At 44.4% G+C, this 25,248-nt stretch overlaps 1 pseudogene; it reads right to left on the bottom strand.

The window, feature by feature from the left end:
- Positions 1-24,470: 24,470 nt before the first annotated feature.
- Positions 24,471-24,887, bottom strand: LOC133775302 (ubiquitin-like FUBI-ribosomal protein eS30 fusion protein; annotated as a pseudogene).
- Positions 24,888-25,248: the final 361 nt, after the last annotated feature.

Below are 25,248 nucleotides of genomic sequence, written 5' to 3' on the forward strand. Positions count from 1 at the left end.
TTGGCTTTGTAGAATGAGTGCGTCTCAGAGCTGTGGAAAACAGCCTCTCCTTTCTCTTCATGGTTCTTCTTGATCCACAGCTTCCACAGAATAGCAGCTGAGACTCACTTACTGGCAGCTGTAGCCACAATCCTCTCTCCAATTCGCAGAGAAATAACTGCATGGGGAATTAAGAGTTCTCCCTAGGTTTCACAAACAATGTGGTGGGAACACGGCTGCTCGCCACCCTGTGCAAGCAGTGAGAGCTGGAGAGCAGGATATGAATTTTTCTCACCCTCGAGAAACCCAAGGGAGATCCTCCCCTAAGGTTTATAGGAAATTTGCTTCTGACCCAAGGGTCAGAGAATAGCTTACTGTGAATTTTAATTGGCTGCCAAGTAATTGCTAATTCCTTTCCAACTTTGGCAGGAAAAAAAGAGCGCAGTGTCAAAAGCAATAAATGTAGCAGAGAGATTCTCTCTGCTTCTCTCTGTCTCTTTCACAGGAGCAGGGCCCTCCAGCTGCACAAAGCCTAGGCGAGCGGGTGGTAGGGAAGCATATGGAGACAGGGTGCATTCATTTTCAGAACTTTGCGCTGGAAGAGGAATCTGGAAAACAGCAAGATTCATTTTGGATTATAAATCTTTTATGCTGACAAGAGAGTTATGCTGCTACTGCAAAAAACAAGCCAAACCAATTTTGTGATGCTGTGTGACAAGGCGGATGGGGTGGGAGACGCTGGAGGGACAGGGCGCCAGAGAGCCTGTCACAACCAGAGGTCAAATAAAGCTTTGCTTGGAGAAACTAACATCGCAGACCCCTGACCTCACTTCCTGTCCCGTGGACTTCGGAGGGGCCGTTCTCGTCCCTGCTCATTCCTCTCATTTCCCCCCTCCCCTGCTTTTTTTCCCATGACTTTTCTTTGCTCAAACTCACATTCTCTCTCTCCTACTTCATGTTTATTACATAACATACAATATATTTTAAAAGTCATAGTTGAATCATCAAACATTGAAGTATCTGTACTCTATGTAAATCGAGCATTCTTTCCAGAATGTATGCTGCTTGGCAGATCATGTCAAGCTGTTCCCTCAACATGCATTCCCACTCACCTGTGGCTTTGACTTTTTTTATTGTAGAGGCCAGAAAGAAAAGTTCTCAACCTCCCAACTTCCTCTGGGGCTGGGTGGAGACTGAGTAGTCCTGCTCCTGGTTGAAAACTTGTCTGTGATTTTTCAGGCCACAGCACAGGCAGTTACCAAGGCTTTACCTGGCAGGGCTCATAGAGGGAGCCCTCCTCCCTACCCCAGACTTGGTGCCCAGCCTATACACACAAAGGCGGTTGCAGTCCAGAAACCAGGCACCCCCAGCCAGCTGGCTCCTGTGCATACCTGCATTCCTTGCTTTGGGAGGAAGCAGAGGACCTGCACAATGCTTTCCTCTGCTCTGACTCAGTACTTTTGTACTCTTATTCCTGCTCTTTTGCTCTCTACTCTGCCCCACCTAGGCACCAAGTCCATAAAACTCATAACATTGCAGGAGACTTTTGTTTAGGGCCTTCGAAAGAGTGAGATGACCCCTACATCTGTGCTGACCAATTTGATCTTTCATTGATGCCGGTGCACCCTTCCATGGAAGAAATGAAATGTGGGAGGGGGCACTCTCTCCAGTAATAGCCTCTTACAAGTGCTATTGTAGTAAGTGATTAAAGGCTTCACTGTTACTTGCATCTCGGCTCATTGCTGCTTTAATTGGCTACTCTGACACCTCTCAGCTCAGTGCTTCTCTCCCAGCTCAACTGAGCTCCTGACAGAGCTGCCTAATGCAATTTTAGGCAATTAATTCTAATAGGAAGCCACCAGCATGGTTTATATGAGAGTGGGGGAAGGAGAACAAATAATGGTGTGCTTTCCTCCTGCCTAGAATACAGGTGTGATGCCTGGAGATGCAGCATTTATTATATGTATGTATTGTATGTCAAAACCCTAAAGAAGCTGGGAAGAAAGATCAAAAGAGCCGGGTTCTTGATACCATTGTTGAGCCACTACAATAGCTTTGGGGTATCTATCTTTGTACTTCTTCTTGTGTGAGAAAACTAAAATTATGGAAGTGATTTTAAAATACATCCTCAAATTGTTTGACCTTCTTCCCATCAAAGAGAAAAGTCTAATATCCTTTCCCTTACTTATGAATCCAGTTATTGACTAGCAAAAGGCTAGAGAGAACACCCAGACTACAAAAGAGATAGATGTCTAAGGACCCCTGCTGTTTCAACCCCCTGATGTCTGAATGTGCAAAGGCACTGGACAAGTAGGTGAAGAGGCCTACATGACTCAGTGATCACAGCCCCTTCCCAGTTAATGCAAGGAGGAGCATAGGTGAGCTGCCCATGCATAATCATGTTCAAATTGCAGATGTGTAGGTACAGTGAGTATTATTTTAAGTCACAAACTAACATCTTGCTACACAGCATAGATAACCAGAATGTTTAGTAACTTAAGCTATAGTTAGTGAGGTGCTTTCCATATCCAGAAGCATTCCTAACTGATAAATGTTGTAGTATTAATGATGACTAGTAAATGTCATAATCTCATCAAAGATTATAAGATGCTTCTTTAGCATAACCACCTTCATGGTAAATTTCAATTTACTAAAACAAATGTAAGGACAGCTTAGAGTTGTGGAGTCTCTTACAGGAAATAAAGATGGTATCATAGATTTTACATAAATAGATTTTTACACACAAAAGACTCAACTAGATTGAATGATTTCCCTTTTCTCTTTCATTATTAGAATCAATATCTACTCATTGAGCATTTGCTATTTGCTAGGTACTGAGGACACAATAATGAACAAGATAATTCATACAACTTCCCTGTCCTCATGATGCTTATACCCCAGTGGGGAAAGAAACATGATAAAATGCAAATGAGCATATTATCACAGTAGCAGGTAATATAAGTTTTGTGGAGAAATTTGTGTGGAGGCTGAATCTGGGATAAGGAATAGGTAGTTTTACTTTAGCTAGAGTTAAGGAAGGTACCTCTGAGGAGGATATTATTATTTTTAAAAAGATTTATTTATTTGAAGGTCAGAGTTAGAGAAGGAGAGACAAAGAATGAGATCTTCTATCTGATGGTTCACTTCCCAGATGACCACAATGGCCAGGTTGGGCCAAGTTGAAGCCAAGAACTGCTTCTAGGTCTTCCATGTGGGTGGCAGGGGCCCAAACACCTGGGCCATCCTCTATTGCTTTTCCTAGGGAGCTTGATTGGAAGTAGAGCAGCTGGGATATGAACTGGCACCCATATGGGATGCTGGCATTGCAGACAGTGGCTTTATGCGCTCCACCACAACACCAGCCCCAAGAGGAGGATATTTTAAAGATGGGATCTGGATGACAAAAGGGAGCCATCTGTGTGGAATCCTGAGGTAGAAGTAGTTCAGACCCAAGGAGCCCTGAGGCTCAGATAAGCTTGGCATGTTTCAGAGCCAATAAACAAGCGAGAGTAGCCGTTGGTTAAGGAAGGGAGGAAGGCAGAGGCCGGATGACTTGGACTTCCTTGGCCATAAAAGGAATTTGAATGTTGTTATTTTAAGTGCAATGTAAGCCATTGGAGGTTTATAAGAAGGGTGGTGATCACAGTGTGGAGAATGGAGTACGGAGGGAGAAGAATTGAAGGAAGGAGACCAGTTGGAAGGCTTGGCAGTAATCTGGAAGAGATCATTGCCACTTGAATACATGCTGGCAATGGATGTGGTGAGAAGCTATGAGATTTGGAACGTATCAGGCCACCATTTGAAAGGGAGCTGATGGAAATTGCTGCTACAGGGCGAATAAATTTCCACATCAACTAGAAAGGCCAATGATTAATTTTTGTGAAACTCAGTGACTTTGTCACTGGTTGTGTGTACTATCCAGTGGTCCCCTTGGGTTGTTTATGGTATTTAGAGGCAAAACCAAATGAGCGTAGGGGTGTAGACACCAGAGATTTGAAGATGAGACCACACATGTCCTATACATCATTTCCAACAGCTGTCTTTAATCAGTACCCCTCTCTTGCCGAGCTGCAGCGAGCTGTTTAGTCCTCCTTCTGGGGTCATCTTCCAGCTCCAGCTTCCTTTTGTTCCAAATCAGAGACTCAGAGCTCTAGGATTTGGATTACTTTGGATTTGACATGACTCATTCCTGGGGGACTAAGATGAGGGGAATGAATGGTGCTAATTAGCTTGCTAAGTGTACTCTGTAATGAAAGGACATTTGATTGCAACAAGAAAGCTGAGGCAATTATCTCTTTATTATGTATGACTCTTATTTACATGAACCACATGGGCATGTATGACTGGTTAGCTCAGATAAATGGGTTTCCAGGCTAGTGAGACATCAGAGATTCACACCCTCCAGCTTCCTTCTATTCTAGGGCTTTGGGCTCCATCCCTTGCACTCCAAGGCAGCTACAAAACTTGGAAACACAGAAAATACTTCTTTTATTTTATTTTTTTATTTTATTTTTTTTATTAAACTTTTATTTAATGAATATAAATTTCCAAAGTATAGCTTGTGGGTTACAATGGCTTCCCCCCTCCCATAACTTCCCTCCCGCCCGCAACCCTCCCCCCTCCCGCTCCCTTTCCCCTTCCATTCATGTAAAGATTCATTTTCAATTCTCTTTGTATACAGAAGATCAATTTAGTATATATTAGGTAAAGATTTCAACATTTTGCCCATATAGCAACATCAAGTGAAAAAACTACCATTGGATTACTAATTATAGCATTAAATAGCAATGTACAGCACATTAAAGACAGAGATCCTACATAATTTTTTTTTCAAAATAATTAATTTTCTATGCCATTTCCATTTTAACACCAGGTTGTTTTTTTTTTTTTTTTTCATTTCCAATTCTCTTTATATACAGAAGATCACTTCAGTATATAATTAGCAAAGACCTCATCAGTCTGCGCCCACACAGAAACGCAAAGTATAAAAATACTGTTTCAGTACCAGTCATAGCATCACTTGGCTTTAGACGACACATTAGGGACAGATCCCGCATGGGGTGTAAGTACACAGTGACTCCTGTTGCTGACTTAACAATTTGACACTCCTGTTCATGGCGTCAGTAATCTCCCTAGGCTCTAGTCATGAGTTGCCAGGGCTATGGAAGCCTTTAGAGTTCGCTGACTTTGGTCTTATTCCGATAGGGTCATAGTCAAAGTGGAGGTTCTCTCCTCCCTTCGGAGAAGGGTATCTCCTTCTTTGATGGCCCCGTTCTTTCCACTGGGATCTCACTCACAGAGATCATTCATTTAGGTCTTTTTTTTTTTTTTTTTTCCATGATATCTTGGCTTTCCATGCCTGCTATACTCTCATGGGCTCTTCAGCCAGATCTGAATGCCTTGAGGGCTGATTCTGAGGCCAGAGTGTTGTTTAGGACATCTGCCATCCTATGAGTCTGCTGTGTATCCCACTTCCCATGTTGGATCTTTCTCTCCCTTTTTGATTCTATCAGTTAGTATTAGCAGATACTTGTCTTGTTTGTGTGATCTCTTTGACTCTTAGACCTATCAGAGCTATCAATTGTGAGCTGAAATTGATCACTTGGACTAGTGCGATGGCATTGGTACATGCCATCTTGATGGAATTGTGTTGGAATCCCCTGCACATTTCTAACTCCACCATTTGCGGCCAGTCCGATTGAGAGAAAATACTTCTATTGTGCAATATTAATAAATCATCTGTTGTATATTTGCCTATTTCCAGAACTTGGTGGCCATTCTTGGGACACTTGTTGGATGTGTTTACTAACACTCAACATTCCAGCTTTCAAGCCATTCCACTTTTTCGGAGAAGTGCCACGAATGCACATAGAGAGCTTGTAGAGACTCTGCCTTTTTTGATGTGACTTATGCTATGGCCTCAGTTGATTGAACATGTGGTAAACAATCCTAGCAGGGGCAATCCAGCTGTTTCTCCAAGGACTGTGAATGGAACGTCAACCAGTTAGTCTCTGCCAGTGACTGGAACAGTCAAACTTATTAGCTGGGGTTCAGCCACATTCAGCTGCATCAATAGAGAAGGACCCGTAGCTGGAGTCTCATGTCAGAGAAGGAGGCAGAAATGCAATTGAACAAAACAAAACAGCAGAGAGACGGATCACGAGTGCATTGGGAAAGTGGGTGCTTCTTGTTGTCAATTCCAGACCTCCACCAGATCGGGCAGGACTCCCACCCTCAGTTCCTTGACACACTTCATGTGTGTGTGTGTGTGTGTGTTAAGATTTATTTATTTGGGCTGGCGCCGCGGCTCAGTAGGCTAATCCTCCGCCTTGTGGCGCCGGCACACCGGGTTCTAGTCCCGGTCGGGGCGCCGATCCTGTCCCGGTTGCCCCTCTTCCAGGCCAGCTCTCTGCTGTGGCCCGGGAGTGCAGTGGAGGATGGCCCAAGTCCTTGGGCCCTGCACCACATGAGAGACCAGGAGAAGCACCTGGCTCCTGCCATCGGATCAGCGCAGTGCGCCGGCCGCAGCGCGCCTACCGCGGCGGCCATTGGAGGGTGAACCAACGGCAAAAAGGAAGACCTTTCTCTCTGTCTCTCTCTCACTGTCCACTCTGCCTGTCAAAAAAAAAAAAAAAAAAAAGAAAGAAAGAAAGAAAAAGATTTATTTATTTGAAAAGTAGAGTTACAGAGAGAGTGAGAGAGGTCTTCCATCTGGTAGTTCACTCCCCACATGGCTGCAATGGCTGAGGCTTGCATCATGAAACCAAGAGCCAGGAACTCCTTCTGGGTCTCCCATGTGGGTGCAGGGGTCAAGTACTTGGACCATCTTCTACTGGTTTCCCAGGCACAGTAGCAGGGAGCTGGATCAGAAGTGGCCTTGCCAGGACTTGAACCAGTGCCCATATGGGACACTGGCACTGAAGGTGGCTGATTAACCCACTACGCTGCCACACTTTATCCCAAATCCCATCTTTGTGCAGAAGCAGAATCAAACTGGCTTCCATTACTTACTACCAAAGAATCTTAACCAACATGACTTTAAATTGCATCTACGGTCCCCGCAGGGAATGCCCTTGGCCATGAGGATCGAGAAGGAATGTGTGGATAAGTCTGAGTTCGCTGTCGCTGTCCTCTGCCAGCAGGTGCCACAGCGTCATATTCAAACACAAATGACAGCTGCGTGGGTTTTGCAGAGCAAGGAAAGCGCCTCTTTACATCTCCAAAGTGACTCTTTTTCTTGTAGAAAGCAGTTTCTCAAGGTACTGACAGAAGAATCTGCTCTTTGAAAAACAACATCAAGTTCTTACACTCCACCGGATCTTCACTTCACTAAAATAGAAAGCTGTCCTCAGATACCCATGACTGCAATGTCCTTGTCAACTGCTCTTGCCACTCCGTAGTAAAACTACCTCCACTGAGTGTAACCAGGCAGAACTGCTCTGCCAGCCTTTGTGCTCCGCACGATACCGCCAAACCACACTGGAATGGAGAAGGGTGAGGTTTCTCATTTTCAGATGGTCAGCCTTAAGAGAGCGGAGCAAGCCTCTTTGTGTCACTGTAATATCCCTCTTATTTATAGCTGGTAAGGTTGGCCAGAAAGTACCTGCCCCCATAATGGCGAAAGACAAGAATGAAAGAAGGCAGGGGGTGGGTGTTGTGGCACATTGGTTAAGCTACCACTTTGGATGCCTGCACCTCATATTGGAGTGCCTAGGATCAAGTCCTGCTTCCATTTCCAGTCCAGCTTCCTGCTAATGCACACCCCCCGGAGGGGGTGGCAGCAGGTGATGGCTGGAGTGCTGGAGTTTCTGCCGCCCTCGTGGGAGACCTGGACAGAGTTCTTGGCTCCTGTCCCAGGCCAGCTATTGCAGACATCTGGGGAGTGAACCAGCAGATAAAAGATTGAGCTTCCTCTCTCTCTCCCCCTCTATTGCTCTAACAAATAAAATAAATAAATAAACTTTAAAACAGAAAGAAGGAAGAAAAGGAAAGAGCTGACGATCCAAGCAACACAATAGGGAGGAAGTCAGTAGGTGAGTTCCTTAAAGGCACGCATCTCTTTGTCCCAGGGAGAAATGCTGTGCCTGGAATAAAATAGGAAATAAATGTTTATGTAATAAACTGATTTAATAGAAAAATGATTGTGAGGATTTGATATGGTATAACTAGGCCATTAACAAAAGTTTAGGTGAGCTGGGATTCTTGAACCCTGCAAGTGTTTATCTTTTTAACTGCCGGCTTGATATGCCCCCTTTCCAGGATGCACCTGTCTCATCCGGGACCACCCCATTTGTATATCCAGTGAAGGTACCACTCCTTGCCTTAGAAAAGAGGCTGAGAGAGGGGGAGAGATCTCTCTCTCCACCACGCACCATGCTTCCACGCTTAGAGGTACTGCTTCTGTTCCCCTACCACCACCACTTTCTCTTTCATGGGCAGCCCTCTGGCTCACTCGTGATGGGTGGCCCATACTTGCCTGTGAATGTGTGTTTATTCCCTCACTGTGGAATAAATCCTGTTCCTATTTGCACATGTTACTAGTCTCTGCTTAGAATTCTTATCTCTGTGTGAGACAAGAGCCTAGAGTAAAATTAAGATGTTCATTACCCACACCAGATTGATAAAATGAAAGCCAGAAAACAGTATTACCCATTGCTCATAGGAAGCAAATTTGCTTCTGTCAAATTTAAAGCATTAAATCCTCCTGAATTTGTTCACCCAGTTAAAACTGCATGCAGTTTCTGTATATAAAAGGTAAAATTCTAGGGGCCAGTATTTTGAGCAGTGGGTTAAGCTACTGCTTAGATACTGGCATCTGATATTGGAGTGCTAGTTTGAGTCCTGGCTTCTTCGCTTCCAATCCAGCTCCCCGATAATGTGCCAGGGAAGGCAGCAGATGACGGCTCAAGTGCTTGAGCCTGTGCCACCCACACGAGACACCGAAATGGCGTCCCTGGCTCCTGGCTTCAGCCTACACCAGACCTAGCTGTTACAGCCATTAGGGAAGAGAACCAGCAGGTGGAGAATATGTCTCTGTCTTTCCTTTCTCTCTCTGTCACTCTTTCAAATAAATCTCTCTCTCCTTTTTTTTTCCTAAAAGGTAAAATTCTAGAAGCTTGTCAGGGTCCCACAGTTAATGTTCTTGTACTACTTTGGATGTGGATATAAATCCCCTGCCTCGAGCCACTGACCTCCCTGGCATATTTATGAATAGGAGAGTTCATTCTGTGAACTCTGTATGATCTATATCCCAATGGCTGCTCTACATGAGCCTCTCGGCTCCATTAAAAAAAATAAAAAAGACTGGGAGGAAGTGCCTCTGACCTGGTGCCTGCAGCCTGGTGCCAGCCCTGTCACAGGGCCCAGGGAACCACTGCTACCCTTTTAATTACAGTCTCTGGAAGAAGAGGCCGAACCCCCTCTGATTTGGAGAAAGCCTAGTTTCTCTATCTTATTAACAATAACATATCCCAGTGCTCCAGTAATTACAGACCTATTCCTAAAGCAATCAAGTTGCTTATTTGAAAGAAAGCTTGTTTCCTTCCCCTGATGAATGGGAACAGGCCCCCAGAGCCTGGAGGCGATGGGTGTGGATGCCCCCCCCCCCCAACAAAGAAAAGCAATGATATATCAATGACACAGAGCTGCTCTGTTCTTAAAAACCACTGCATGAGAGACTTGCATAGTGATGGGACTCAGGAGATTTTAATTATCCTGCCTGCAGGAAAATGATACTTTGTTCTTCGCTAGCTCCTCTGTAGGCATGGCCCTGTTCACCCTTCCCAGACCACTGACAGACACAATTTGCTCTCAGTTGTTGGAAGCAGAACCTGAGGTGCGGCCAGATGAGTGTTTCTGTTCTCCTCCGGCTGGCTGAAGGTTCGTATGTCATCATAGTCAACAGTCTTATGTCTCTTCCCTACTCAACAGTTCTGATAACTGTATTTGAAAAATCCACCAAAGGGGAAAAGTGCACAGGAGGGTGTGAAGGTGCAGGTGAGCTTTTACTCCTCTGAGCTGCCAGCTTCTTCAAATAATTTTAAAGGAGATGTGCATGTATGTGTGCATACACATGATTGAGTGTCCTTTTTTGTGAAGATTTATTTATTTACTTGAAAGAGTTAGAGAGAGAGAGGTCTTCCATCCACTGGTTCATTCCCCAGATGGCCACAACAGCTGGAGCTGGACCATTATAAAGCCAGGAGCCAGGTGCTTCTCCTAGGTTTCCCACACAGGTGCAGGGGCCCAAGGATTTGGGCCATCTCCCACTGCTTTCCCAGGCCATAGCAGAGAGCTGGACAGGAAGTGGAGCAGCCGGGACATGAACTGGTGCCCATATGGGATGCCGGCACTACAGGTGGTGGCTTTACCCACTATGCCACAGTGCCAGCCCCATTTGAGTGTCTTTTTAAAAAAATTTTTTATCCAAAACGCAGAGAGAGATACACACGCACACATGGAGGAAAGAGAGAGAGAGAACGAGAACCAGAGAGTTCTCATGTCCGTGTCCCTCCTCAAATGCGAACAATAGCTGGAATTTTGCAGAAGCTCAGCCAGGTATCCCATGTAGGTTGTCGGAGCTCAATTACTTGAGCCATCACCATTGCCTCCTAGGTTCTGCATTAGAATCAGGAGCCATAGCCAAGAAATCAAACCAGGGTACTCTGACATGGGACATGGGCATGCTAACCAGCATCTTAACCACTAGGACAAATGCCTGCCTCAGTGTGACATGGTTTTGAAGTCAGGATAGGAATGGAAAATAGGAAGAGGTGAGGGCATTTTATTTCAGCCATTTAACACTGGAGTAACTGCCTGTACTCGACCATTGTTTTGGTTACTATAATGAAATACCCAAGGCAGGCTACTTATGAGAAATTTATTTAGCTCATAGTTTATGAGACCTAGAGTCCAGCTTAGCACCAGCACTGGTCAAGGCCACATGGTGATTGGCAGGAGGGTGCATTTGTGGGAGAAGAGCTCACATCTCAAAACAGAAGTCTAGAGGCAAGTTTGGACTGGCTCCTGTAACAACTCTTGTAAGAGCTTGGGGGTCCCATGAGTGCTGCCTTAATGTCTTCTGAGGACAGCAACCCCCATCACCTAAGGACCTGCACTAGGACTCACCTCTTAAAGATTTTAGCATCTTCCAGCATTGCCACACTGGGGACCAAGCCCCCAACATGTGCACCCTTATAGGACACACTGAAATCAGAGCCCCACCGTGGCACTATGCAGTCCCTGGGGCTGCAGCCTGTGAAGCTGAGGACTTGTGATAGCCTTGGGCTGGAGGCAGATTAATGAGAAGAATCATCTGAATCACTGTTCTATCAGACCAAGGTACCCTGGGCGTAAATCCTGTATAGTTTGAAGAAAGCACCTGGTTACTATTTGATATGGGACTCCCCATGTGAGTCCTACTGCTGCCTGGAATGGCTGTTTTTCAGTAATATTTCACTTCAGGTCATGCTGCAGACCACTGAGAAGTTAACTTGTTACCCTTTGCCATTTTGAAAAACTGAAAATTGAGTCCATTTAAAAGTATAGATTTCAGTTTGCAACTAAAGTATTTCCAATAATTTCCTCAGGAAATGGGATCTTTATTTTATTTATTTGATAGACAAAGGGACACACATACACAGGCAGTAGGTGGCGGGGGTTGGGTTAAGAAACCCCCATCTGATGGATCCCTCCCCAGTTGCCCACAATGGCTTGGGCTGGGCTAAGCCAAAACAGGGAGCCAGAAACTCAGTCCAGGCCTCCCACATGTTGGCAGGAACCCGTTTGAGCCATCATCTGTGTCTCTCAGGGTGTGCATTAGCAGGATGCGGGACTTGGGAGCTAGAGCCAGATACTGAACACAGGTCTCTGATATGAGTGGGACACAGGCATCTTAAGGGGCCTCTTAATCTCTAGGCTAAGTGCCTGCCTTGAGCTTGGATATTTGTATTTCCAGATATTCCTCACTGCAATATCAAGTTATCAGTACTTCTTTGGTGGGTTTCTTGATTCTGGATGACATGTGCCTTTGCATTTCTTTGTACGGTTTTTAACCATATGACATTCATCAGGAGTTGGCAGATTCCTCCCACAAAAATTCAGAAGAGCCTTATTTCTATTTACTTTAAAAAAAAAAAAAAAAGGGAACATAGGCCAGCGCCACGGCTCACTAGGCTAATTCTCTGCCTGCGGCGCTGGTACCCCGGGTTCTAGTCCTGGTTGGGGTGCCGGATTCTGTCCTGGTTGCTCCTCTTCCAGTCCAGCTCTCTGCTGTGGCCCGGGAAGGCAGTGGAGGATGGCCCAAGTGCTTGGGCCCTGCACCTGCATGGGAGACCAGGAGGAAGCACCTGGCTCCTGTCTTTGGATCAGCGTAGCGCGCCGGCCATGGCAGCCATTTGGGGGGTAAACCAACAGAAGGAAGACCTTTCTCTCTCTCTCTCTCACTGTCTAACTCTGCCTGTCCAAAAAAAAAAAAAAAAAAGGAACATAGAAATTATTTGGAAAAGTTTCTGGAATTTAGCTCTCTATATATGTACACACATACGTTTTTTTCCAACCCGAGGTTCTTTGACTCCCTCACAATAGAAATTAATGAGAGGCTAACAAACAGCCCAAAGTTTACGTGGGAGACAGCAGTGCTGGAAGAGTTTCTAGAACTGGCTCCATGATGGGAGTCAAATGGTTTTTCATCACGGTGTGGGGGCACGGCCATGCCCTGTCAATCTCTGACTCAAGCCCGTCTGCACATGGTGCTTTGGTTTGAACCCAGCTTGGTGTTCTGCTTGGGTGCATGTTGTTTTTGGCCATGTTGTTCACTACCGCCTCCCCTGGAAGGTCTTACACCATTGCACTGGCTGTTCTGGGCCTGCATGCAGTTTGGGGCAGTCCCTCTCTGGACAGCAGGGGGTCTTTTGTGGTGGGAGTCTGCCTGTTCCTTGCTCCTGATTAGTTAGGAGTTGGAGATGGACACATGTCAGGTCTGGATGGATTTAATTTTGTGAGCTCCGTTTATGGCTTGTCTCAATCTGACAGTTTTAAGTGAATCATCTCATCACATTGACCAAATCACTAGCTGGTTTGGTAAAGCAATCAGCTTAACACATTGTCTAGTTGATGATCAAACCAATTAACTGTGCTTTGGTTTTTCACTTTTCATTTGCTTTGTTTTCAACATTCTGTAGGCATAGAGCAAGTTAGGCAAGCCAGACAAGCTTGTCAATGCTTACCCAAAAGAAGTTGGCAGCATGTTTAAAATGTGAGAATCCGTATGGAAAATAGAACTTCATTAAAGAATTAGGTGGAATTAAGTGGGTTAAACTCACCAGAAAAGAAAAAAGGAAAGGGAAAGGCTCTTCTTACCAAGGAATGAAGTCTGTGCAGAAATTGATTATGTGGTGTGTCCCTATGGGCCCTGGAACAATTAGCTCTCAGAAAATTAGAGGACGGCCTTGTGCTTCTGGGGATTTGGATGTAACAGGTGTCTGCTGTCCCTTAGGAAGTTGCTCACTCCTTCCAGCCTCTCAGTTTTTTTGGACGCTTGCCCCCGTGGGGTAAATCCAAACCCTTGAGAGTTCAATATTTCAAGTCATTGAGAACCTGAATAATTAGGTTCTTGGAAGACATTACTTCTGCAAGATTCCACCACAGATATACTTCCTGGGGTGTTTTTCTCTCAAAGAAAAAAAATCCCTTTTCCCACTGAGAGAAGGCAAGAAGGAAGATTGCCAGATTTTCAGCGTGGGGGAAAGACAGGAGGCTGTCGTTTTCTGTCCCTTTACTGACTTCATTCTTCGGATACCATGAAGAGTGCTGAGCAAAATGAAATGTGTTCTTTGCAGTGAGTGGGACCTGGTTATTCATCACGGTCAGAAAGCAGAGCTGGCACCAAGCTGATGACCCAGGAGAGCAGCTTGCTCATTGCACTTGCTGAGAAAAAGGAAGGTGTTTTTGTTCTGAAACTGATGAAGGCCAATCTGGCAGAGCTAATAAGGAGCTTGAGTGTGAGGAACTTGAGAAAGAGGTGTCTCCTCTTCTGTGCGGGAGGAGGAAGGTGTGGGAAAGGTCTGTCTGCGTGGGAGGGTGAGAACTTTGCTTGCGAGCAAGAGTCTGGCACATTCTTGTTCCAGGATCAGAGATTTTACTCCTTTGGAGATGTGCTTTGGAATATTGTGTAATTTTTAGCAATTGTGAAAATTCCTCTTGGGGACATTCATCTTTGGGGAAATTACCTGTGAAAGATGCCGTGGGCGGAAGTGGAGCCTCGTAGGTGTGGCCAGAAGCAGGATGGGGGACTTTGCCTGAAAGAGGACAGAATCTGATGGAGGAGACAAAAGAGATATAAGAAGGCCCACAGAGGGCTTCGGTGAGAAATGATGGAGTGCCACGAACCGCATGCGACCCCTCTCTGTGGCTCTCCAAGTTTTCAGAATAGTCTCAAATGGACGAAATTCTTAGTGCCATAGACGTTTTTCTTTTATTTAAACCCATGAAGGTGGCCAGCTAGGAGTTGAATAGAGATCGAATGTGTATGTTGGATCTGGAAGCGGAGTGGCCTCTAACATGACAAGGAGGGGTCCAGGAATCACAATGGGCCCTATCTGATGTCTGAGTTACAGAGCAAAGTAGAGTGGGTTTTGGATTTTATGCATGGCCCTTGAGATCAACACATAACCAAAGAGGTAGGAACCATTCTGCAATGTTGACATCTGTTTCCAGTGGTGATTCTTATCTCAGTGAACACATTGGTACATCCATTTTGGAGGGAAATAAGATATTATCTATCAAAACCTAAAACAGGCACACCCTACACAGACAAAATCATTCTGTTGCAGGGATCTGTGGTGCTAGCTGTTCAAGTTTGTGTCTTGTGATTACGAAGACTGAGGAACACAGACAACGAAGGGAGAGGCCTGAAACAAAGTTTATTGAAGCAAAGGAAATCTGCCACAGTGGGAGGGGGCCCTAAGCAGGGAGGCCATTAAGGGGAAGTTGTGTAGGGGTTATAGTTTTTCTTTTTTTAAAGTTTTTAAAATTTTATTTGAAAGTCAGAGTTACACAGAGAGAGGAAAGGCAGAGAGAGAGAGAGGTCTTCCATCCGATGGTTCACTCCCCAATTGGCCACAATGGCCAGCGCTGCACTAGTCCAAAGCCAGGATCCAGGAGCTTCTTCTGGGTTTCCCACATGGGTGCAGGGACCCAAGGACTTGGGCCATCTTCTACTGCTTTCCCAGGCCATAGCAGAGAGCTGGGTCGGAAGAGGAACAGCTGGGACTAGAACTGGTGCCCAAATAGGATGCCAGCACTTCAGGCCAGGGCGTTAACATGATGTGCCACGGCACTGGCCCCTAGGGGATTATATTCTTAGGGCTATGAGGAAGTTTATACAAGGTTTTGTCAGCATGTTGTTTGGTCACCAATGGCCTTGTTGCTGGGAGTCAGTATCTGAAACTGGACAGGTCCAACTGTAACCACATGCTGTTTTGTTTGCAGTTTCTCTACCTTGTTTTTGAGTAGTGGGGGTATTTTGTTCTGGGTATATCCTCTGCATGTCATGACTGCATCGCCTTCCTCATGTGAGGCTTTGATTCTTGGGCCCTTTGTGTCCGTGAGTTCCTGCCTAGGTTTATATCTTAGCTGCCGCTGTCTCTGTGAATTTCATTGTAAGAGACTTGCCATACAGAAACTCAAAAATGTGTGGTCTCCAAGATATTACTCATTGATTGTTTTAAAAATTGAGGTAAAATTCACATTACATAAAAGAATCATTTTAACAGGTTCAATTCCATTGTATTTAATACGTTTGTAGTCTTGTCCAGGAGTCATTGTATGTAGTCTCAAGATATTTTCATCACTCTAAAGTGAGACTCCATGTACATTAAGCAGTCTTTCCCCATTGTCCAGAAGAAAAGAGGGACAAGGGTAATGAGTATTGAAATAGGCAGGCAGATAGGATTAAATCAGTTAGACTCATGAGCTGGACTACCATGTCTTTACCCTGCCCCCTGTGTGGTCTCACGCCCCTACCTGACTTACTATATACGCCTACTAGGAAACGACTCCCCTTTTGGAAGTGGGTCAAATGCATGGAGTGCACTGGGTCCCTCCCTTGTTTTCCCACACCTCCAGGTGTGCCGCCTTCTGGCCACCAGCTCTCTCTGCTTTCCTGCCTGCGCTATGCTACCTGTGCCTACTCTTAACCGCAGGCTTTGCTCCACATGGCTCCTGATGTGCTCTCTGCCTGGAATGGACCCAGCTTACGCTTCTAGACTCCTTTCTTCCATAATAAAGCTCTCACTTTCTTGTGTACTTCTCACATTAAATAAGTGCTAAAACTTGGCCAGCGCCGTGGCTTAACAAGCTAATCCTCCGCCTTGCGGCGCCAGCACACCAGGTTCTAGTCCCGGTTGGGGCACCAGATTCTATCCCGGTTGCCCCTCTTCCAGGCCAGCTCTCTGCTGTGGCCCGGGAAGGCAGTGGAGGATGGCCCAAGTCCTTGGGCCCTGCACCCCATGGGAGACCAGGAGAAGCACCTGGCTGCTGGCTTCGGATCAGCACGATGCGCTGGCCGCAGCGGCCATTGGAGGGTGAACCAATGGCAAAAAGGAAGACCTTTCTCTCTGTCTCTCTCTCTCTCACTATCCACTCTGCCTGTCCAAAAAAAAAAAAAAAAAAAAAAAAAAGTGCTAAAACTTACCATGTTGCCTGCTTTATTGAGCTGATATTCAGAAATCTTATCTTTCTTTCTTTTTTTTTTTTTTTTGGACAGGCAGAATTTGACAGTGAGAGAGAGACAGAGAGAAAGGTCTTCCCTCCATCTGTTCACCCCCAAAATGGCCACCACAGCTGGCGCGCTGCGGCCGATCCAAAGCCAGAAGCCAGGTGCTTCCTCCTGGTCTCCCATGTGGGTGCAGGGCCCAAGCACTTGGGCCATCCTCCACTGCACTCCCTGGCCACAGCAGAGAGCTGGCCTGGAAGGGGGGCAACCGGGACAGAACCCGGCGCCCCGACCGGGACTAGAACCCAGTGTGCCGGCGCCGCTAGGCGGAGGATTAGCCTAGTGAGCCGCGTTGCCGGCCAGAATTCTTATCTGAATAGATGGCAAAAAACCTCAAAGTACTGGTATTAAAATAATTAATAAAGCTAACTCACAACAAAGGAAGGAAAGGGAAGCTGAGGAAGTACGAGGAAACAGACAAGTGTGTGGGAGAAGGGGTGCTGCTGTGGTCCCAGGAGTGAGCTCTAAAGAGATCAAATTTAAGGAGCACCTGTAAAGCGCTGAAACTAAAACATTGCTGGTTTCAATTTTTTCTCTTATACGTACTGTGGTTAGCAATGGGGACTGAGTAGCTGCTGTGCCACAAGGACCAGTCACACCACGGCCGCTTTCACATGGCCATTCACCTGCCCAGAAACCACTACATGCTCAGTCCCCTAAGAAGCCTTCTTCTCCCTTTTTGTTTTTTTTTGTTTTTTGGTTTTTGAAGATTTATTTATTTATTTATTTGAAAGGCAGAGTTAGAGGCAGGGGCAGAGAGAGAGGTCTTCCATCCACTGGTTCACTTCCCATTCGGCCACAATGGCCGGAGCTGGGCCAATCCGAAGATAGGAGTCTGGAGCTTCTTCCAGGTCTCCTACATGGGTGCAGGGGCCCAAGGACTTGGGCCATTTTCTACTGCTTTCCCAGGCCACAGCAGAGAGTTGGATCGGAAGTGGAGCAGCCAGGACTTGAACTGGCACCCATATTGAAGGACTTCTGAAAATTTACCTGCTAAAAAAACTAGGAAGTTTCAAGAAAGGTCAGTTAGTTTCTGGGATACTGCAACTTAGCAGATAACAGGGAATAGCAGTTTGGAAACCCCCCTTGTGCAATGGTTAAGATAAGTAAAACTGATGTGTACTGAGATAAGCAGGAATGCTGTATACTAAGATAAGTGAAATTACTGTAAACAAAAACCCCCTTCCCCTTTGTATTCACTTGCTTAAGATAACTTTGTGGTTTTTGCCTTTAAATACTGCCTGTAACCCTTGTCCAGTACCTCACTCTCTCAGGAGGGAGGGGTCCGTTTTGCGCAAAACGTAAATAAAGCCAAGCCGCCTCTTGCATTTGCATCGTCTGGTCTGAGGATTTTTGAGTCTGGGGTCGCGATCTAAAGGACCCAGCGGGGATTAGGGTCCTTCAATATAGGCTGCTGGCACTGCAGGAGGCAGCTTTACCCGCTATGCCACAGTATTGGCCCCTTCTGTTTCTGTATTTCAAAACAACCCTACCCAGATGCTGGAAGTCTGGGCTGACATGAGTTCTGGGAACCTTGCAGGAGGTTTGGAGTGGTGAATAGAAAGCTCGAGTCCAAGTGAGTTCCTTATCAGGAGTCAGTAGAAATACGAGTATGCAACTGGCCAGGCTTGCAGAATGAAAATGAGCAGTATGGAACTTCCGGTCTTTTCAAAGAGAATGCTTTAAATCTCAAATGCTACAGCACCACCAGAAACAAGGTAGACATTCAGCATTTTGTTAGCATTTGTTTTCAAACATCTTAAGAATGCTTTGTATGTTTCTGTTGACTCAATGAAGAGATTCAAAAGGGTGAGCAGGTTTGGCATCCTCAATATGGCAATTCTGCTTCTGATAACTTTCCAGAAACATTAAATGTGCTGTGAGGGATAAATTACAGTTTGATACGAGTTGTCTTGTTAAAATGTCATTGCTCTTCCCCAGCAGGCCACTTCCCTTCTCATTAAGCCAGCTGACTGGCTAGACCCAGACAATTACGCAGGTGATTTAAGACCTTAATGCTCAGTTGTTGCTGGGAGCTGGGGGCTGGGGGCAGGCACCTCCCAGCCCTGTCTTCTGTGTCTCTGGGAAAGATGATGCAGCTCCCAGCTGGAACGTTAAACACCGCCATAGAAAGCAGGAACACGGCAAAGCATTTTCACTGCTGTTAGGAGCTAAGATATAAAATGAGATTTATCTGCAACAATCTGATAGAGAAAATTGAGTCCTGGCAATTGATGTCCCAGAAAGGCTTTCAAGTCAGTCAGGAGTTACTTCAGAACGTGAGTCACACAACAAAATATGAGTCGGAGGAGGAAAAAAATCGAGCTTTGGCATTTTCTGCAGCCACTCTTAAAGATAAAGGAATCGACCGGTTTGAACAATGTGAGTTATGGTCACAATTACAGTCTTCCCTAACCCAGTCTCTCCTAACAGTTGGACACTTTGGGTCTTTAAATCGATGCCATATTTCAGCTTTTTGTTAAAAAAAAAATACAGTTCTGCCAAATTAACACCACCACCTCCCACCTCTGTCCAGTTGGTGCTCTCCTTTTCCCAAAAGGTTTAATTCTAACAAATAACTTCAAGTAATTATGATCTAGTATTTCATGCTTTCTCTCAGAAATTTAGCATTGGAATTTGAATTTAAGGATATAGTTTTAAACGAGAGTGGAAACAAGAAGTTTGTGTTATGTTTCTTTTACTCAGGTACTCACTCAGTGGCCAGTATTTGTTATAATTTTAATGTGTACTTGACATTGGTAGGGCACATTCAAAGAGAGGATATGTGCGTATGTGATTTTTCAGTTTGTGCGATTCAGTTAGTGCTTCCACAGTGCTTTCTTTCTTTCTTTTTTTCTTTTTAAATTTATTTATTTGAAAGGTAGAGTGACAGAGAGGCAGAGGCAGAGAGAAAGAGAAAGTTTTCCATACACTGGTTCACTCCTCAGATAGCCACAACGGCTAGAGCTGCGCCAATCCAAAGCCAGGAGCCAGGAGATTCTTCTGGGTCTCCCACGTGGGTGCAGGGGCCCAAGGACTCGGCCATCTTCTGCTTTCCCAGGCCATAGCAGAGAGCTGGATCAGAATGGAGCAGCCGGGACTAGAACCAGTGCCCATATGGGATGCCAGCGGCTTTACCCGCTATGCCACAGTGGCAGCCCCTCCATGGTACTTTCTGTCTCTACGTTTTTGCAAACTACCAAAGGTGACAGATAAACCTAAAAAAAAAAAAAAGTGAGCATTCTGGAATCCAACAGGACTTGGTCAAAACCACAAATGGCCCTTTCCTTGCTGGACTCGCTCCAGTTCTTTTGAAATAAGCAATGGGACAGGTACTTCAAGAACCCACATGACTGAGATCAGGTTCTCTGCTGGATCCTCAAGTTCATGCTATGCAACATTTATACAATACTTACACCTGCCTCTGCTGAATTAATTTTTTTCTGAAGTTCTGGCCATATGGGCTCTTCCACTTATTTGATGTCAAGACTTTTCCCTCTAAGGTACAGGTATTTCTGTGAATAACCAGGTGACTGCTTCCAAACTAGAAAATGTTCTGGCACCTTTTAGGACCCCTCTAGAGAGAAATGGCGACTTGCAATGATGTTCAAGGGTAGCTGGGCTATCCCATCCTCACTCAGTGAGGCTCAATGGGCAACTTCTCTTTGATTTTCCTCAGTTTTTGCCAGTATTTCCTGTCCTACTTGATATGAATATGTAAAATACATGGTAGTTTTGTAACTTGCTTAATCATCAAAATTTATTCATTTCATCTTTTTTTCCCCAAGAGAGGTTAAAAAAGAAAACACACAGCTAATTGTGTGGTGGGTGACAGAGGGTCTTTCTGAGTCCATAAAGGGTAATTAAAAGTTTCCCAAGAGGATACTAATGACTTAAAAATCTACATCTACCTTGTATTTATATTTATCTTACTTTTTTGATCCATTGCTTGTGTTTGAACAAGACTAGAGTTTTTCTAATTAAAACTTATGCCCTCTCTCTCTGCCTCTCCTTCTCTCTCTGTGTAACTCTGACTTTGAGATAAATAAATCTTTATAAAAAGCTTTGTAAAAGTATTTTCATAGGCATTTTTTAAGTCCAAGGGATATGTATAATTCCCTAATTTCTTCCTCCCTAACTCAAATTCTTTTCTTCTTTCTCTTTCTATAGTCACGTCACATTAACTTTAATGAGGCAAAATATCTATCAAGCTTAAAACTATTTGAGAAATTTTAAGGAAAATGGTTGTCAGTTCCATTCAGAATTTGGATAGCTTTCTGATGATTAAGACTTTAAAAACTTTTATTTTGAAATAATAGTGCAGTCACATAAAGTTGCAAAATGAATAGAGTTCTATGTACTCTTTACCCATTTTCCCCCAATGATAACATTTTATGTTACTCTAGTACAGTATCAAACCAGCAATAAAGAGACCTTTTTCAGTTTGCACATGACCTGATTACTGTGTGTGTATGTATGTATGTATGTATGTGTATGTGTGTTTATAGTTCCATGCAATTTTATCCCAGGCATAGATCTGCTTAACCACTACCACAAATAAGATGCAGAACTGTTTAAACATCACAAAAGAGCTCCTTCATTCTACCCTTGTATATTTACATCCTTCTCTGTCTGTCTCTAACTCCTGGCAACCACTCATCTGTTCTCCATCTCTATGCTTTTGACATTTCCAGGATGCTATGTAGATGGACTCATACAATATATGCAACAGTTCAAATGTGGCCTCCAAAAATTCACATGGTAGAAACATAATGCCCCAATTCATATGCAGATGATATTTGGATGAGGGACCTTTGGGTGGCAAATAGGGTTAAATGAGATCATGAGGGTGGGGCCCTTATGATGGGATTGGCAGATTCATAAGAAGAGAGAAAAAGGCACCGGTGCTGTGATGTAGTAAGTTAGGCCTCCACCTGCAGTGCCAGCATCCCATATGGGTGCCAGTTTGAGTCTCAGCTGTTCTACTTCTAAATCCCATTCCATGGAATTTACCCAAAGGAAGTTAAATTGGCAAATAGAAGAGCTGTCTGCACCTCAATGTTTATTGCAGCTCAATTCACAATAGCTAAGACATGGAATCAACCTAAATGCCCATCATAGTAGACTGGATAAAGAAATTATGGGACATGTACTCTACAGAATACTATACAGCAGTCAAAAACAATGAAACCCGGTCATTTGCAACAAGATGGAGGAATCTGGAAGACATCATGCTGAGTGAATTAAGCCAGTCCCAAAGGGACAAATATCATATGTTCTCCCTGATCTGTGACAACTAACTGAGCACCTAAAAGGAAACCTGTTGAAGTGAAATGGACACCATGGGAAACAGTGACTTGATCAGCCCTTGTCCTGTCGAGGAACAACTTACTATTTTATTCCTTTTATTAATTTTTTGTTCTACTTGACCATTGGTAGAACTCTTTAATTAACACACAATTATTCTTAGACATTTAAATTTAACTGAAAAGTGATCCCTGTTAAATATAAGAGTGGGAATAAGAGAGGGAGGAGATGTACAGTTTGACACATGCTCATTCGATTTACCCCAATGGTAGAGCTAGAAATGTGCCAGGGGATTCCAATTCAGTCCCATCAAGGTGGCATGTACCAATGCCATCTTACTAGTCAAAGTGGTCAGTTTCAGTTAATAATCATAATGATAGGATTAAGTGTCAAAGGGATCACATAAACAAGACTAATGTCTGCTAATACTAACTGATAGAATTAAAAAGGAGAGAACAATCCAACATGGGAAGCAGGATACACAGCAGACTCATAGAATGGTAGATGACCTAAACAGCACTCTAGCCTCAGAATCAGCCCTTAAGGCATTTGGATCTGGCTAAAAAGGCCATGAGAGTTTCTCAGGCATGGAAAGCCAAGACACTGTGGCAAAATGACCTAAATGAAAGATTTCTATGAGTGAGATCCCAGCAGAAAGAACAGGCCATCAAAGAAGGAGGTACCTTTCTCTGAAAGGGGAAGAGAACTTCCACTTTGACTATGGCCTTCTCTAAATAAGGTTGAAGTTTGTGAACTCAAGAGGCTTCCATAGCCTTGGCAGCTCATGACATGAGCCTTGGGTGATTACTGATGTCATAAATAAGAGTGTGAATTGTTAAATCAACAACAGAAGTCATTGTGCATCTATTCCCCATGTATGATCTCTGTCCTTAATGTAATATGCGGATTAATGGTAAAACTACTACTCAAACAGTACTTTATACTTTGTGTATCTCTGTGGGTGCAAACTGTTGAAATCTTTACTTAGTAAATACTAAATTGATCTTCTGTATTTAAAGATAATTGAAAATGAATCTTAATAAAGAATGGGATGGGAGAGAGAGTGGGAGATGGGATGGTTGTGGGTAGGAGGGTGGTCATGGAGGGGAAAGCTGCTATAATTCAAAAGTTGTACTTTGGAAATTTATAAATAAAAGTTGAAAAAAGATAAAAAAGCTGTATTTTTTAATTTCTAATTTTTATTTTTTAAATTTATTTTTAAAGGAATATAAATTTTAAAAGTACAACTTTTAGGAATGTAGTTATTCTTCCCAACATATCAGCCCTCCCACTCACACTCCAACCCTTCCTCCTCCTCCCTCTCCCCTTGCCAGTCCCATTCTCCATTAATTCATTTTCTTTTTTTTTAAGATTTATTTATTTATTTATTTATTTTAGAGATAGAGTAACAGTGAGAGGGAGAGACAGAGAGAAAGGTCTTCCTTCTGTTGGTTCACTCCCCAAATGGCTGCAATGGCTGGAGCTGTGTCTTCCCAAAGCCGGGAGCTAGGAGCTTTTTCTGGGTCTCCCAAGCAGGTGCAGGGGCCCAATGACTTGGCCCATTTTCTACTGCTTTCCCAGGCCATGGCAGAGAGCTGGAAGGGAAGTAGAGCAGCCAGGACTCCAACTGGCTCCCATATGAGATGCTGGCACCTCAGGCAGAGAATTAACGTATTGTACCACAGTGCTGGCCTCTTAAGATTCATTTTCAATTAACTTTGTACACAAAAGGCCAACTCTAAGTAAATATGTCAACAATTTGTGCATGCGCACACATACACAGAATTGTTTGAGAACTGGTTTTACAGTTAACTCTCGATACAACTCATTGAGGACAGAGGCCCTGCATGGGAAGTTAGTGTACAGTGACTCCTGTTAATTTAACAACTAACACTCTTATGCATGATATCAATGACCACCTAAGTCTCTTAAAATGAGTTGCCAAGGCTGTAGAAGCCTTTTGAGTCCACAAACTCCATCAGTATTTGGACAAGGCCATAAGCAAAGTGGAAGTTCTTTCCTACCTTTAGAGAAATTACATCCTTCTTTGATGGCCACTTATTTCCACTGGGATCTCTCTCACAGAGATCCTTCATGTAGAACATTTTTTGCCACAGTGTCTTGGCTTTCCATGACTGAAATGCTCTCACAGGTCTTTGAACCAGACCGAGAAGCCTTAAGGGCTCATTCTTAGGTCAGAATGTTACTTAAATTGATTGTCAATCTATGAGTCTGCTATGTGGGCTGCTTCCCATGTTGAACAATCTCTTCTTTTTAATTCTATCTATTATTATTACCAAGCACTTGATCCTATTTTTATGATCTCTTTAACACTTAATCCTATCTATATGTACACTTTAACTTTTTTTTTTTTTTTTGAGATGGCCAGGTGGCGGTTTTACTAGGGAGCCGGGATGACAGAGGAGCTAGGAGTTGGCGTTGGGGCCCTTCTTCTTGCCAAAGGTGGGCACCACGTTGACGAAGCGCTGGTTGTACTGTATCCGCTGCTTGGTGCGGCTCGTCTTCTTCTTCTTCTTCTCCTGCTTGGCCACCTTGGGAGTCTGACCTCTCACTTTGCCGGCACAGGCCAGGGAGCCGTGGACTTTACCTCCGAGCATGCGCCCGGCCACTTCCAGGGTGCTCAGGGCCTCCACGCCGCACTGGCCCAGGGTGGCCTCATCCTCCAGGGGCGTCCCCGCTAGGAGCACCACTTGGTCCTCAGGGGCGATGCCCTCCAGCGAGGCTACGTGAGCCTTGATCTGGGTGACCGTCTCCCGGCCAGTCACCTTGAGGGTGTGGAGCTCCTGGCGCAAACAAACAGCTGCATGTCGGCGGCTGAACTGTGGCCTCTACTTGCTGCTAGCACAAAGATGGAGTCGAGAAAGAGCTCACTTTAACACTTAATACGATCACTTTATCAATTAAGAAGGCATTTTTAATACCAATTTTAATGGGATTTGGAGTCCCATGACAAATTTTAAAACTGCACTCTTAGAAGTATGTCCATAGGAATGTATGTAGAGGTATACAGCTTTACAGTTACAAACTTCCTCCTCCCTCTCTTATTCCCACTCTTATTTTTTACTGAGATCTATTTTTCAGTTGACTTTATACACATATGATTTACTCTATGTTAAATAAATAGTTCAACAAATAGTATGAAGGGGAAAAAAAAAGACAAAAAAAAA

Source organism: Lepus europaeus, chromosome 16, assembly GCF_033115175.1.
Source record: "Lepus europaeus isolate LE1 chromosome 16, mLepTim1.pri, whole genome shotgun sequence".
In the NCBI taxonomy this organism is placed as follows: Eukaryota; Metazoa; Chordata; class Mammalia; order Lagomorpha; family Leporidae; genus Lepus; species Lepus europaeus.